Raw genomic sequence first — 13114 nt, forward strand, 5'->3', positions numbered from 1 at the left:
GGCCGTTTATAGACCTCCCCCTAGGAATGCATTCCTTTCCCAGGGTATTAATATTAATATTCCTTGCTAGGAAAAGAATTTAGCAATATCTTTCCTACTTGCATGTCTGCAAGAAGAAAAATATGGCTCTTTTTGCCCAATCCCACAGGAAATCAGACCTTATGGTTGTCTTCCCTTGTTCCATAAAAATTGCTATTATTCTGTCCTTTTTCAAGGTGCACTGATTTCATATTGTTCAAACATACATGTTTTACAATCAATTTGCACAGTTAACACAATTATTACAGTGGTCCTGAGGTGACATACATCCTCAGCTTACGAAGATAACAGAATTAAGAGATTAAAGTAAAGACAGGCATAATAAATTATAAAAGTATTATTTGGGAACTGATAACTGTCCATATTAATATGAAATCTTCACAATTTATGTTCCTCTGCCGCAGCTCCAGCCAGTCCCTCTGTTCGGGGCCCCTGCCTTCCCATAACACAACTACATGGTTACTGATTGTTTGCCTGCTGGATTTGTCAATTAATGATAGAGGTATCCTAAATTTTTAACTACAATAGTAGTGTGTCTATTTTTCCTATAGTTCTATCATTTTTGGTCTCACTTATGTAACACTCTTATTGGGTACATATACAGTAAGAATTGTAATGTCTTTAGAGAATTGACTACTTTGTCAATATATAATTCTCTTTTTTATCTCTGATAATTTTTCTTGCTTTGATGGCTGCTTTGTCTGAAATTAATATAAATATCCTAGCTTTGTTTTGATTAGCATTCACATAGTACATCTTCTTTATCTTTTTTCACTTTATCTGTATCTTTATATTTAAAGTGGATTTTTTTGTAGAAACATATAGTTTTTTTAATCTACTCTAACAGACTGTATTTTAATTGGTATATTTAGATTATTCACATTTAAAGTGATCATAGATATAGTTGGATTAATATCTACCATATTATAACTGTTTTTTCTTTGGTGCACTTATATTTTATTTCTTTCCTTTTGGTCTTCCACTGTTTTTCTGCCTTCTCTGGCTTTAAATGAGCATTTATATGGCTCTATTTTATCTTTTCTCTTAGCATATCAAATATACTTCTTTAAAGAAATTAGTGTTTGTTTCAGTGTTGGCATATACAACTAATATATACAATATACAACTAATTTACATCCACTTTCAAGTAACACTATACCACTTCATGGTCACTGTAAGTACCTTATAACAGAGTATTCTTAATTTCTCCTTCCTATTTCTTATGACATTTCTATCACTCATTTAAATTATCTATAGGCTATTACCACCAGTCTTAGATCAGCTAAGGCTAAGAAAAATAGGTTTTATTTTACCTTTTTATTTCTCAGTGATCTTTTATGTAGATCTGAGTTTCTAACCTGTATCATTTTCTTTCTCTCTGAACATTTTAACATTTTTTTGCATAATAGGTCTACTGGCAACAAATTCTTTCAATTTTTGTTTCTCTAAGAAAGTCTTTATTTCCCCTTCACATTGACAAAAATTTGGGGAACTATTGAAAAGTTTGCTGGATATAGAATTCTAGATTAGTGGGTTTTTATCTTCCAATGCTTTAAATATTTTACTCCACTCTCTTATTACTTGCATTGTTTCTGAAAATAAGACTGATGTAATTCTTAATTCTGGTCCTTTATAGGTGAAGTGTTTTGATTTCCCCTTTCTGCTTTCTGGCTTCTTTCTAGCTTTTTATTTGTCTTCAATTTTCTGCAGCTTCAATATGAGATGTCCTGATGTAAATGTTTATGTGTGTTTATTTTGCTTGGGGTTCTCTGAACTTCCTGTGTATCTGTAGTACAATGTCTGTTTTTAATCTTGGAAAATGCTCAGACATTGTTACTTCAAATACTTCTGTTTTTTTCTGTCTTTATTATCCTTCTGATACTATTATTATGCATATATTATTCCTTTTGTAATTGTCCCAACCTTCTTAATTTTTTCTGTTTATTTCATTTTTTCTCTTTATTTTTCTATTTGAGAAATTTATATTGACATATCTTTAAGATCACTGGCACTTTCTTTGGCAGTATCTACTCACTGATGAGCCTAATAAAAAGAATTTTCAGTTTCTATTATAGTGTTTCGATTTCCTTTTGATTCTTTCTTAGAGTTCTCATCTTTCTGCTTATATTACCTATCCATTCTTGCATGTTCTCCACTTTTTCCATTATATCCCTTAGCATATCAATCATTGGAACTTTAATTTCCCAGTCTGATAACTCCAAAATCTCTGCTCTATCGGAGTCTGGCTGTGATGCTTTCTCTATCTCTTCAGACTGTGTTTTTTCCCTGTGAGCATGATTTATAATTTTTGTTGAATGTCAGACATGTTATATTCAGTAAAGGAACTCAAGTAAATAGATCTTGAGTGTGAGGTTTCATGTTTATCTGACTAGGTGTAAGGCTGTGTTTACTGGGTTTCCCCAGACACTCCTTCTTAAATAGGGTTTTAGAGAGGCTTTCAGTTCTTTTAGCTATAGTCTTGTTATTATAAATGAGCCCTTTATAGGTAGTGTAAAGTGTTTGGTGAAGAGGAGATGTTCTATAGTCTTCTGACAAGGTCTCAGGTTTTTCACGAGACTGTGCCCCTGAGCTGTTACCTTCATGAATGCTGTTCAGCTCCCTCCCCACTTTACTTCCCTTTTATTAGAGCTTTGTGAATCCCAAATCACTTAGGCTTTGGTAAAATAGTTTTCCTTGAGGGCAAACATCATAAGGAGGTCAAAATTTTGAGCATATTTCAAAATGGTTACTTTTCCTCTCCCCCTGACAGAAGCAAGAGGGGAGATTTTGTTTGTTTGTTTGTTTGTTTGCTTTTCCAATCTTTATTCTGAGAACTTGATGAGTTTCCTGAAACTAAAACTGATAAATATGTAGGGCCTCACCATTGATCTCTAAAGCTCACAATCCAATGGGTGGGATAGAGATGGAAAGAAATAATTGCAATATAGTGAGCTAAACAAACACTTCGTAAAAGGAGGGTATGATTTGAATCTTCCTAGGAATAGTGAGTCTTATATCTGAGTAAAAACAGGGTGGGTGAGATGGAAATTTGGGAGAAGGATGAAGGGGCATTCCAGGCCATGGTATGGTATAAGCCCATGCAAAATAGTAAAATACTTCATAGTAAAATATTGCTTGCATGTTAAACATGTTTTTCCAACTGTGACATCATTAGAAGGCTGATATTTAAAACAAGAAAAAGCATATTCTTATTCTCTGTCAGACCCTTATTTGCCTCTAGCCCAATGTCACCGTGACAGTTAACTTCCCATGTAGCACTCAAGTGGCAGGTCAAGTGCTATGTCCTATAGGAGGTGCTTTCCTGATGCTGCACCCCATTTAGTTAAAACAACCATTTTTAAGACATTGTAATTGCTGGTTTACACATGGACAAGGGTCCATGTCTTGCTCAGTGGACCCTTACCTCCTCTCTGGCAAGGAGCTTGCTTTTTCATCTCAGCATCTCTGATACCTAACCAAGACCTTACCATGATACTTACTCAAAAATGAACACATAGCGTGGTGCTTACTGCCACGTGTGATGCAGGACTTCAGTCTCATAGCATAAGTCCAGTCTATCTTGTTTAGTGGCTGTGTGACTTTAGGCAAGTTAATTAACCCCTCTGACTTTCAGTTTTCTAAATAGAAACAAAAAATAAAATACAGAAATTTAATACACGTGAAGCACTTAGTGCAGTATTTATTTGCACAATGAACTTTCCATAAGGGATAGCTATTTCTAATTATTATTTGGTGAATAAGCAAAGGGTGATCTCCTGGCAGAATACTTTAGATGGAGGCCGTCACAGATTTCCAGGGACATATACAATGTGTTATGCTTTCTAGCACACTGTAAGAATACCTGCTTTGGCTACACGCAGTGGCTCACACCTGTAATCCCAGCACTTTGGGAGGCTGAGGTGGGTGGATCACCTGAGATCAAGAGTTCAAGACCAGCCTGGCCAACATGGTGAAACACCGTCTCTACTAAAAATACAAAAATTAGTCAGGCATTGTGGCGGGCACCTCTAGTCCCAGCTATTTGGGAGGCTGAGGCAGGAGAATGGCTTGAACCCAGGAGGCAGAGGTTGCAGTGAGCCTAGATCATGCCACTGCACTCCAGCCTAGGTGACAGAGCTAGACTCCATCTCAAACAAAACAAAACAAAACAAAAAACAAGAGCACCTGTTTCACACAGATTCCTGTTTCCCTAAGGTACGTTGATTCAGGTAGGTTAACCTTGCTGGGTCTCAAGTCCCTCATCTTTTAAATGAGGGTCATTTAATTGGTTGCCATGAGGACTAAATGAATAAATATCAATATTAAGTGCTTAGAACAGTTCTTGATATATAGCAGTCACTCTCTAAGTCATAGCTACTATTATTAGTAGTATTATTAGCAGTAATAGTAGCAGTACAAACTATACCCTGCAGTTGTTTTCAGGCTTACTTAAATGGGTAAATGTATGTGAAATATTTGGCCCCATGCAGGCATAGAGAGATCTCATTAGATGTTAACTGTTAGCCTCTCTTTGGTGGTGCACCCATTCTATTTCTTAAAAGCAGCACCTTGGGAGGAGGCTCTCTGCCTCCCATCTTCTCTGCTAGGGGATACATCAGCCCCAAGAACACCCTCTCCCTCACTCTCCCACTCCTCTCTAAGTGATTTTATTCTGTACATGAGACACTGTGATTTTTATGTGAGAAGCACAAAGCATCTTTCATAGAATTTTAGCTTCAAAGACAACATCAAAAGGTTGTGTTTGATGTTTCCGAAGGCAGCATTTCACTTCATGACTATTCAACGACAGGTGATTTGGCTGATTTTTCTTTGTCAGTGTTCACCCAGATGTTTGGCACAGCTTGACAAGGAGAGTATCTGAGCGCTGCTCTTCTGTCATTGTCAAGAGCCATTTGGGAATATACTTGAAATCCAACAACAAAGATACACTCCTCCTCAGCTTTTCCGTTCACTATACGGTCATATCAGTATCCTTGAATGACAAACACACTCCAGCATTCATCCTGATGGTAACTTACATCATGTGAGTCATGAGTTCAAGGAAAGTCTAATCTGCTGCATTCTAATCTGAACTCCAAACAGCCCTGGAGATTATTATCCAGTAATGTTATTTCCTTACTTCCCTTCTCTATATTCTAGGTATTATAGGAGGCTATAAAAGAAGATAAAAATGAGATAACTAAAAAAAAATAAAATGAAGAAACAAAAATAAAAAATAACTAGAATGAGGTAATAAAGTTGAAACTTTAAATGTGTTCACAAAGTGGTGGTTAAAAAAAATACAAAACACCAACCCAAATAGACAAGTGGGTGTTTTTTTGTTATTGTTGTTGCCTCTTGTGCTCAAAGTTGTCTGTCTCTATTTGGTACAATGAGGCAAAATCACAGTTAAAGAGTAAATGCAAATATCACAATTTCTGACTTCATTTAGCCTCACTGCATTTACCAAAGCTGTGTATAACATCTTGCCTATTCAAAATATAACATATGGACCATGTGGGTGAGAGTGCTAAAAGAGCCTTCATTTGTGCAGTCTTTGACTGGGGAGGCTTCAAAACAACCTGAATGTTAAGTTGCTATTTTAAAAAAAGAGATAAAATTTTGACTTTTAAAAACCATTGAAAAGAAAGGAAAAGATACCATAGGTGAAGAGTTTCCCAATGTCTGCAGGGAAGGTTAATGGAGACCTCTGGGAGAGCAGGAGTATTCTGAGGTGCCCCTGCCACAAGAGGGCTCCTTGGGGGCGGGGGTGGGTACAGAGTCAGTGAGAAGTCTCCAGAGCAGGAGGGTGCAGGCTTGGAAGCGTTTGAATTCTAACAAAGAATGTGTTTGAACTATTGAGGTGTGTATATATGCTTTCGTGTGTGTGTGTGTGTGTGTATGTGTGTGTGTGTTTGCAAGAAAACCCCTCTTTATTAGCATCATTTTGTTTGCAACAAAACCCCTCTTTATTAGCATCTCAAAAAGAAAAGTTCCAGTAGTACAACTGGGAATCTAGCATTTGCTTCTGCATTGCTTCTATAAAGTTGCATTCTTCAAAAAGGAACTCCTTTTCAGTTTAGGTCAAAATAGATTGGAGAACAAACTAACTTTCAGAGATATTTTAGTGAATTTTGGGCCAGTTATATAACAGTTGTGTTTGTGTGTGTGTGTGTGTGTGTGTTTGCAAGAAAAATCCTCATGCTTCTTTGTAGTAGAATCTGTATCAAGGAAGACCATGGATAGGAAAGGAAAAATTTTAGAAATCTACCAGAAGTGGAGTACATGGCAAGTTGTATGAATGTTACATTTTAAAAGTTCAATCTCTCACTAGTGAGAATTTGCAAAGTAGGACTTTTAAACACCTTTCAAATGTGTTTAAATAAAAATAGTCTGATTTATTATAGAAAACTGTATTTTCTATTTTAGAAATAGCTAGAACTATTTTAATATGAAATCTTCTTTATTTAAATATGTGCAACTTGTTGCATTTTGTATAGATAATGAATAGAATTTCAATGTAGTTGTTAAATTCATTCCTGAGAGTTTCATTTCATCATATACGTTTTCCTTCCAATCTTTGGGTGACAAATTTCAAGGTCTAAAAGAAAATTAAATATCACATTTTCAGTCGAAGCTATGTTTATTTGATCAATGTAGGTCATTGTTTTAATATACACACGTTCCACGACACCAGCTCTCCCCTCTCCTGCTGAGGGATCTGCAGTCTGCAAAGCACACGACTCATGCAGTTGGGTAGTCCTGGGCTTGAAGCTGTCTTTTTCTTGCACAAATCTCGTGACTTCAAACAATACACTCACTAAGCTATTTTGCTACTTGTTTATGTCTAAAATAAAAATGATAATTCCTACTTTGTAGTGTTCTTTGGGGATTGAATAAATGATGTATACTAAAAGTTTGGTTCATAGTAAGTTGTCCTTCAATAAACAGTGTTATTATGGAGAAAAATGGTAAATTCCATTCCTCCTAGAGCAGGGGTTATTTAGCCAAGGTCCATCTGTATTTCCACGAAGCGCAAGCTGAAATTTAACATTTCCCTCCATTTTGAATATAGGCAGCAAATTGCATCACATCTGGGAACAGTTTGGGGGCCCCAATTATGGCTTTGTGAAGTATTGCTTATATTTGGATTTACAGAGTATATAAAATTCCTATCTCTCTTTGAACTATGGATATTCCATGTTCATGGGTAGGCATATTGCAGGCCTCAGGCCAAATCCAGTCCTCTATCTGTTTTTGTAAAGACAGTACTATTAACACAGCCATCCCTATTTGTTTACTATTGTCTAGAGCTGCTTTGGCTGATAAGGGTAAAGTTGAGTAGTTGCTACAAAGACCCTATGTCCTGTAAGCCTAAAATTTACAATCTGTTCTTTTCAGGTAAAGTTTTCTAACCCCTGAAATGCAAAATGCACCAGTTGCTACCTAGGTCAGATCACTGCTGCTTCATATACAATTCTTTTTCTGGTAGGAGTTGACAGCAAACAGGACATTGAATATCAAGGGCCTATCATGAACCAGTTACTCTGTTAGGTACAGGAAATGCAAAATGAACAACAATGACAAAGCAGTTATTGCCCTAAGGGCTTTCTAGTTGGTAGTGGACATAATAACAAAACAAACAACTGCAATATACAACCGTGATGTAGGTAATCATAGTTGTATCATAAGTACATGTGACAGTGGTTCCTTCTGAAGTCAAACTTTATGATTGACTTAATTAAACTGTGTTGTTACTAAGCAAGTAGTTCGGGAAATGTACCTTCTATGTTTTTGTCCTCAGAGAATTAACATTTGCTTGAGGGAGCTGAAATTATTAACTCATGAAACACCAGCAAGACCCATGGGCCATTATTCACTCACTCATGCATCATATGCAACATGGAGTATAGGTCATGTGAGACCATGGTCTATAAGGGCAGTATAGATGGTAGGCAGAGCACTGAAAAGATCTGGAACAACCTCATGGAAGAGGATTGGGACCAGAGTCAACCCTCATATATCTTGGTTTCTGTATGTCACTATGGAGTTACTACTTTACTGGTCTCAATCAAATTTTTTATTGATGGCCTGATTTTGGAGGAAACAGAAGTAACACTGTATACAGTAATATCGACTTTACAAGTAATTTCTTAAGAATAGGTTTCTTTATGGCTATATGATTTATTTACTTTGTTATAATCATTTTCACAGGGAATATCTCCTGACCTTGACTTTAATCTTAAGAGACACTGAGTAACTTATTACATCCTCATCAAAGAACAAAATTTATTGTTTAAATCTCTGCTCTCCTCATGCAGATCATTTATGATTTTATGGATATTTGTCATCTTACCTTTTTTCTTGTGGAAATAAACGAAGACCACTAACAGAAAATAAACAGAGGTGATTTAGTCAAAGCTATCTGTTCCAGGGAGTTAGTTGCTATTACTTATTTTTTGCAGAAATGCAAAGTCAAGTACAAGTATAAAAGCTTTATAAGGTGATAAAAGAGAAGGCTTAAAGTATTGAAGCTTGTTGGCCTGTTGAAGACTGTTGACCTGGGGAAGCTGGAGACAACCTAATCAGAAATGAGGCATCCCTTGTGATTGATTTGGGAGCATATGTGGCTTTCTTTTTTTGGCCCTTTGTTAGAAGTAAGAGCAAAAAGTAGGGGAGCTGCCAGTCATTGACCAAGTCCTGGCCAACATGAGTTGATTGTGGCAGACTTTGTGATTTGGTTTCCCAGACTATTAGCTACAGATCGTAGGTCAGAGTCCTAATGTTATATACAGTCTGGCTGTTGTCCCTTTGTTTATTTGAGTCTCTGACTTTCCAATCTGAGTAGTTTCAAGTGTTTAGCCCATCCCATCTCCATAACCTTTTCAGTTGCTCTTATTTTGATGATCTTCAGTTTTATTTTTTCTTGAACTGCAGGGGGAAGAGCTGGCCATCTATTACAGAAACAGATTTTGTCTACGTTTATACATAGCGCAGATAATCAAAATTTTTGTTTTGTTTGTTTTTTCTATATGAAGGTGATGTTTAACCTGTCCTACTGAAACACCATGTTTTGATGGATGTGTTGGCTTTTTAATTTAATTTAGTTTAAGTTTAGTTTTCCATTGTAACATATCGAGTCTGTAGTGGCTCCCTCTGTTAGTCAGTGTTCTCTAGAGGGACAGGACTAATAGGATAGATGTATACATGAAAGGGAGTTTATCAAGGAGTATTGACTCACATGATCACAAGGTGCAGCCCCACAATAGGCCATCTGCAAGCTGAGGAGCAAGGAAGCCAGTCCAATTCCAAACACCTAAAAAGTAGGGAAGCTGACAGTGCAGCCTTTAGTCTGTGGCTGAAGGCCCAACAGCCCTTGGCAAACCACTGGTGTAGGTCCAAGAGTCCAAAAGCTGAAGAACTAGAAGTCTGCTGTTCAAGGGCAGGAAGCATCTAGCATAGGAGAAAGATGGAGGACAGAAAAGTTAGACAGTCTAATCCTTCCACGTTCCTCTGCCTGCTTTGATCTTAGCCATGCTGGCAGCTGATTAGATGGTGCCTACCCAGATTGAGGGTGGGTCTGCCTCTCCTAGTCCATTGACTCAAATGTTAATCTCTTTTGGCAACACCCTCTCAGACACACCCAGGAAAAATACTTTGCATCTTTCAATCGAATCAAGTTGACACTCAATATTAACCCTCATACTCCTCATTTTTATTTTGGATTGAATAGGTAGCTAAAAACTTGTAGTCTAAGTAGAGGTGATTTTTTTCTTTCTACACTTATAACTGGCAGAATAATCCTGGTCTAGGCCTAGTGCTTCCTCAAGGGAGATGTCCCTGCTTCTGACCCTTTTGTCCCCAGTCCATTGTGTGCCTAGGGAAGACATTATTCCTCAGGTTCTGACTGATTGAGGTGGGCATCTCATCCAAGTATGGGGGGTCTACATGCTTTGTAAGTGGTTTATGCCAAGACCTGCTGGACCAATCTGAATCTCTCTCTTGGAAATTTAAGCTGAAAAATATGAAGAGATAGAACAAGCTGGAACTTGGCTCTGAAACTAATAGGATGCTTCAAGAAAGACCATGAGGTAGAATATGAGTCTAAGGAAGGTGAACTTAGGAGAAAACAAAAATTATGGCTAATCAGAAGCCGTGATGTAGAGTGAATGTTTGGATAGAAATAGAAGAAGTCAGAAGGGAGGAAACAGTATAATTAAACTAAAGAAGCAGAAGCACAGAGGAACTGAGACACATAAGGAGCAGAGGAAAACTCAGATTTTTGATGACTTACAATGTTCTAGGGTCTTACCATCTTATATATGTTATACTATATAAATACATTTATTATCTGACTCCTCTGTAAGAATGCAAGAAAGCTGCAGGCAATACCATGAGCCTGAAAAGAAAAAAAACAGAATTTGGGCCCACCAAGGTAGCCAAGATAGGTTTTCACAGAATCAACATTCAACTTCGGTAATTTTCTTTATCACTTGTTTGTTTCCTTTTGCACTGATTTCTACTCTTCTCAGCTTTCTCTTATAGACAGCAAAGATTTGGCTCTGCCTTTTGTATTCAGTCTGAAAACCTCTGCCTTTTAATTAGAGTGTTTATATAAGTTACATAAAAAGTAATGATTGAGAATTATGTTAATTAGTATATATTGAATTAAGAAATAAGGTTTATAATTTTATGATTCTATAAAAGTTATTTGCATTGATTTGGAACTTTACTATTAACAGATCTCAGTGGCTGGTACAGGCTAAAAGTTTTTATTCTGTAATTTACAGATCATTGTTAAAAATATAGATATGTTGGAATCCAATAATATGCCTTACTAAGCCCAATATTTAACATTTTTCATTGACAAAATGTGATTTTAATAACTTTCTTGTCTTTGAGTAATAAGGCAATATATAGACTACCTATGGGATATACATATTAAGTAGCCTTTCCCAAAACTTTCCTTTTGATGAATTAGTTTTTTTCTAAGAATAGATTTTTTTAGATTGAATATTGAGAATGAAAGATGTAATTATAAGAGGACTAGACAGAAAGCACTAATGATAACCCAAAGCATGTGATTCTACATATTAACACAATAATTTCTGAAGCCAAAAAATTAAATTCTATGTTGAGTAAAGTTGAGTATGAAAGTACAAATCAGACCATGAATATTGGCAAAATATAACACAACCATGTTTTAGAAGAAACTCAAATTATGTGTGTCTTTGTGTGTTTGTCTGCACACAAAGCTGTAAAATCTGCATTATCTCACCTAAAATATTTTTTAAATTTATTTATTTTCATATTATTGTATTTTATTACAATATGTGTAGTGTATACTAACTTAAGGGGATATATGTAAACAAAATTAAAGTCATGGGGAAAATGGCATCTTGCTTCAATCTTCAACTTAAAGTTACTCTTAACAATCAATTTATACCATTATGTCAAATTTTAGTCATCACTGCAGAATTTTAGACAACTGAAAAGAGACAAGGTAACACCAAAGAATTAAGCACATACAGTGATATTGATTAAAAAGTTGAAAGTAAAATCTACCTTGACTAGAACTGAACATTCAGATCTATCTCTCCAGAGGAAAATCTAACTTGAATCATAACGGTTCATATTTTGACTAGTTCATACCATGTCAATTAGCCACTTATAACTTGAAAATACCTTTCCTCAGATGCATTTGACTATCTAAAATCCTACTGAGCATGCTGTTTGGCATGTCTTATTCCTCTGAAATGAAATGAGATGAAAGTCATCTACTTTCTAAAAACCAGAAAATCAGTTTGCTTGTGATTTACATTTCAAAAAATAGTTTGAGGAAAACACAAAAAGAATCAACTGTTTAAAGTCTTATCTTTTCTTCATTGCACAACAAGCTACTTCTACCAAAAACAAGGAGTATGTGGATGCTTTCAAAGAACTCAAAAATGGGAAAACCAATATTGGAAGTCTGGGTGCATGAATACATGTGCCCACATATGTACAGACTTAATCTCCATATCCGCCAAAACAGATTTTAACAGGTAATCCCAACATTCTAAATTCAGAAAGCAGAGATAAACAGTTTTGTTTCTAAATCAGTGGTATTACTAGATGAAATGTTTAGTAGAATACTGCGCCTATGGTTCAGCAGTACTTTGATTATATCCCATTTAAAAAATCAAAATAATAAGCATATTCTTCTAACAGCAATGAATTCTCCCGCTTTTTATTTATTTTGACATACTGATATTTCTGTAAACTTGCAAGTGGAAGATAAGCTGTTCAATAAAAGCCTTCTTATATATAGAGTATACAGAAATTATTTTAAAAGTCTGTTTATGTAACAGATTATTTTGGTACTAACAAAAATTAAGATACAAAGAATTGGCTAGAGAGGAAACCATCACTAAACCAAGACACACAGGGCTTTCCTGCACTTCATTTCAGGAAAAAAATTTCCAAGTAATTCTTACTGTGTTAGAAGAATAAAGTACGTTTGTCATAGTATACATTATTGTATTCCCTTAAAGCGGGGACTATTTAAAATTTTTAAATTAAACAATGTCCAGGCTTACTTCTGTCTGTACATTCATGAATAATCGTATCACTGGTTACACACAATTCTCTCCTCATGCAAAAAAAAACCCCTCCAAAAAAAAACAACCAAAAAAACCTCAGTTCGTTGTTTTCTTAAGTCTAAGTAAGCCAAACAAACTAATAATAGCAATTTAATTAGCAAGCTGTAAATCAGGGAGGTATAGAAATTCAGCAGTTAAATTATTTCCTGTCTATAGTACTGCTGCTACTCAATTTATTTTCTTCATGTATTAGAAGAATTAATAGGCATTGATGGTCAAAATAAGAATTTCAATATCGCAGCAAATGACAGAAGAGTGAGAGAAAGAGTTCCTAATGTTGTGACAATCTTAATGATCCTTTAAAAGGTAAAGGACTGTGTGCGTATGTGTGGAAAGGAGTAGAAAATAAAAGAAGAAGGTTAAGACACATATTTAAAGGGAATGCCGAGATAGCTCCATTAGAATATTTATTTCAAAAAAACTGCTCTGAAGTC

The sequence above is a fragment of the Pan troglodytes genome, chromosome 12 (genome assembly GCF_028858775.2).
Source record: "Pan troglodytes isolate AG18354 chromosome 12, NHGRI_mPanTro3-v2.0_pri, whole genome shotgun sequence".
Classification (NCBI taxonomy): Eukaryota; Metazoa; Chordata; class Mammalia; order Primates; family Hominidae; genus Pan; species Pan troglodytes.